Here is a 4,434-nt window from a genome sequence, read left to right as displayed (position 1 = left end):
AAAGTTAACTGTAACTGAGTGACTTAAGAGCTGCAATGGGAGGGGCTGTAAAACTGTAACCTTCTTCAGCAGGCCATATTCTGCTTATTTCTTCTTTTATGGCATATGAAAGCAATTCCTTGTGATAATCTCGGAATGCTTCATGGAATAGCCTTATCTGAAGTGCTTAGTGGACTAACATGATTTCCTAAATTGATTTCCAGTAGACAATAAATGAGATCATTAAGAGAAGGATTAAAAATAGAAAAGAAAATCTCATAGGTTTTAAACTCTAATAACAATGTGAGGTATCCCATTTAAGGAGCTGAAATCATATACCCCATATTCTGAAAAATGGGACTTACTTTACTGTTATAAATTTGGTAAATCAAGTCTGTAAGTTAACATTTCACATAAACACTTTACAATTTCACGTTTTCTTAAATGTACAATAAAGCTACATTTATTTTGGAGTAAATCAAATTTTGTAATTTGAAATGTGGGGAGCTGTGACATACCCTGATAGCCCCCTAGGCGTAACCCTAATATGGCCTTTAACAATATTCTCTTTAATTATCTATTTATGGGCCTGTGTCCCAACTATATTAGTAAACTTCACAAGGGCAGAACCAGTACAGCTGCTAGTACATGGGAGGCATTTAAATAATTGTTACATGTATAATGTTTCATTTCTTTTGAATTCTGATGTCATTAAACTGAAATAAAATTATCCCTAACATGTAGATCTACATATTCCTATCATCAACCCTCATCTATATGGCACAGTACATCTTCTGCGTGTATATTTGACAAGGAACATCTAGGGTTTGGGGAATATTTAGACAATAGTACTCAATCAATATATTTTACTACTGAAAATATGTTTATTGATTCTATTTTCCAAGAAAGAATCCCAGCCCCACTTACATCATAAATTCAGAATGTCCTTTTCCACATTTGTTAAAGATTGCAGAAAAGTAATATTTCTTAACCAATTTCTTAACACCACAAACCTTATGAATACTCTGTCTTAGAAACTATTGTACTTTTCACCTGGGAAGGCTGGCCTCTTAAAGTACTCTAAACCATGTGACAAACTGTAAAGAAAATAGCTTAGAGTCAATTTAGCAGCCAGATTCACTAAATCAAACAGTGATCATTGGAATAGTCCTCTTGCCCTCATATATACTCTTAATTGTGAGGATAATATGTTGGAATAAACTTTCTTTTTTGACTTTCTTTAATGAAGACTAGACATAGGTTATTCAGTTTTTAGAGAAGTAGACAGAAGTGGTTTTCATTTGCGTGAAGTAGTCCTTATTTTAAATGAGTTAACAAACATTTGTTTTCTATAGGAACCAAAGGGATGAATTGTGCAGAGCCCACAAACTTTCTAATCTATGAAATAATTAACCAATACAGAGGGATGTCACTGAGGGGAGTGTCCCAACAGAAGAAAAAGTAAAAAAGAAAAAGATAGGAAAAGCTCATTTATACATCTGGAAAACACTAAAAGAAATGTGGCTGTAGCTCAGGAGAACAATGCTGTCATAGTTTTATCCTTCTACCCTAGTCTGTTCCCGTGGGTGACAGCACCGGATCCAGGCATTCGACTCTAAGGTGAAAGGGGCTACATATGGATCTAAGCACAGATCTTCAAGTAGCAATTAGCAACTAATCAGAGATGGCATTCAAGAAGAAACCTGTGCCCCATTCATGTTAGTTTACGTTATTTTCTTCATTTCATAGAGTAAGAACTCAAGAATTTCCAGAAGATATGGTAGATTTGAATAGAAGGCATATCTCCTCAAGTGGGTAGTCTTTGTAAATCATATTCAGATGTAGAAACACCCATGGAATTCAGTCAGCCTCAGCCTAGCAAAAGAAGGGGTTTCTTTAGCTTTTTTCTGAAGGAGAGTACAAAGTACAGTGGAAGCCCTCTTTTCTTAAATTCTAGGACTCATAATTTACCCAACTGATTAAGCAAATAAAATAATTAAAACAGAAAGTCATAAAAAGATATATCCTTACTTCATCTTATTTTACATAAGGGGGATATGGATGCTACTGTTTGTAAAACCAAGACCTTTTCATTGAGTGAGAATCCACTGATTGGGGTTCTTTACTAAATTTTTTTTCATGTCTCATACATTGCCTTTGATTTCTAGTTTTGTATTTTTTAATGGAGAAAAAAGTTAAAGCCAACCATAAGGCAATGCAAAGCAAAAATTCTAGAAGCCTTCTAGAATTTTAGTTTTTCACAATATTGTCTAAACTTTAGTCAATTTGCTTTTATCTACTTCCACAGTATTTCCCTTGGTTTTTATAGTGGAGGAAAAAAAAGTCTTTTGGCCAGGCACGGTGGCTCACGACTGTAATCCCAGCACTTTGGGAGGCCAAGGCAGGTAGATTGCTTGAGCCCAGGAGTTTGAGACCAGCCTCAGCAACATGGCAAAACGCTATCTCTACTAAAAATACAAAAAAACTAGATGGGCGTGGTGGCTTGTGCTTATAATCCCAACTACTCAGGAGGCTGAGGCAGGAGAATCGTTTGAACCTGGAAGGTGGAGGTTGCAGTGAGCCAAGATCATGCCACTGCACTCCAGCCAGGGCAACAGAGTGAGACTTTGTTTCAAAAAAATAAAATAAATAAAATAAAATAAAATAAAATAAAGCCTTTTAATGCTCATGCTGCATTAGATTGTACAATTTTTAACGAAATTGTGAAATGAAATAACAAGAACAAATGGTAATCATACACTAGGTAACAAATTCAAATGACTCTTGATAAGTGTATAAAGTTGGTAAGATGTGCCTACCCTGAAAACTAATTAGTATGATCTACAAAGGAAATTGAGAACTTGAGTTAATCCCAGGTTTTGGCTACATGGAGTTTAGAGGTTCTCTTATATTAATTTTAACTTGAGATAACTTGTGTTTATAAATTAACTTATATTCCTCTTTATAACCAATCTTCCTCTCTACTTCTAAAACTAGTTAAGCTACATTCAGAATATTTTTATTTATTTAAAGAGGAAAAGGGGAGAATGAAGAGGGAGGATGAGAAAGAAAAAAAAAGGTCACAGAGAAACAATTTAAGTTACAGTTAATTTTAGGTTTTTAGTTACGCATCATAATCAAAACAAACAGCATACTCTTAATACTAATTCTTTGTGTTTCCCATTCATTCGTGATTGTGGTGTTTTTATAACTCAATAAACATGTCTATGGCACAATTGAACAAAATGAAATTATTAAATTAAGTTGCATAAACCTTAGATACATGAAACAGTTATGGTGTTTTTTTATATATATTCACATTAAAATTCAGTTATTTTCAGCAAGGGGACTGATGGATATTAGCCAAGCAGCCTTTCATGATGGCTTCACCAAGTACTTTACATGGGTAAATTCATTAAGGCTACATTAGATTAAGAGCTTAAGTAGTTAAAACTGTATTAATTTTATGCCTAGGTGATAGTAGAAGAAAATTATCTTTAAATAAATAAGACCTATGTTATCAAACCCTACATTCAACAGAAATTTGAGTGCTTTTAAGTTTACTTCTAAAGGTTAAATTGGGAAGCACATCATTTATTCATAGTAATACATAAGACAGTAATTTATAATAAGTAGCACACATTTTCTAAAGATATATAAATTTAATCTGTATCAAAAAATATAAATATATGATAAACCATGAACTACTGAAAATCTCTCTTAACATTGCTTTCCAGTATCTGTTCTCTAAACTGAGCAAAACATTACTTTTACTTAGTGAAATCTCATGTTTTGTAGGCTAAGATGTGCCATCTTAGCTCTAGTTAGGTCAAACACTCCAGAGAGAATGACAACATTATTTGTAGATAAAAGGTTAATTTTAAATAGCACAACTAATTATCTTGAAAAATGTTTCTCCCCAGCAATGGTTCTCTAAACTGGCATGTGAAATATTTAAATTTCTTTAGAGCAACATAACAAGCAGTGAAAACAGCATGGTGTTTAAAGAAGACAACTCAATTCACTGTTGATTCTTCAAGATAATAGCAGAAACATTTCTATCTTATCTGAAAGACCATTAAGCCATTTAAATTGTTCCATACTTTATATTTGATTTAATCATTCTTACACAGCGTGATTTAAAATAGAAAGCAAACTAATAAAATGAGGGTTATTTCCATAAAATAATTTTCATGAAAATAATTTGGAATGCTAATAACAATATAAATACATTTTATTGTAAAATAGAGTTAACAAAATTTGTTTTTTAAACTTATTTCTTTGAGATTATTTTTCACTAGCAAAAGCACTACATATCAACCTCCAAAGCACATCTATAGTTCTTGTTGTTTTCATATTCTACTTTTCAAGTATGAAGATTACACAAATGAGATCACTAAAAACTAAATGAAGAAGAATAACAATCTAAATCAACGCCGTGTATTTTTCAGTGTA

The sequence above is a fragment of the Hylobates moloch genome, unplaced genomic scaffold (assembly GCF_009828535.3).
Source record: "Hylobates moloch isolate HMO894 unplaced genomic scaffold, HMol_V3 SCAFFOLD_9, whole genome shotgun sequence".
Classification (NCBI taxonomy): domain Eukaryota; kingdom Metazoa; phylum Chordata; class Mammalia; order Primates; family Hylobatidae; genus Hylobates; species Hylobates moloch.
The sequence above is the reverse complement of the archived record's forward strand: the minus strand, read 5'-3'. Positions refer to the sequence as shown.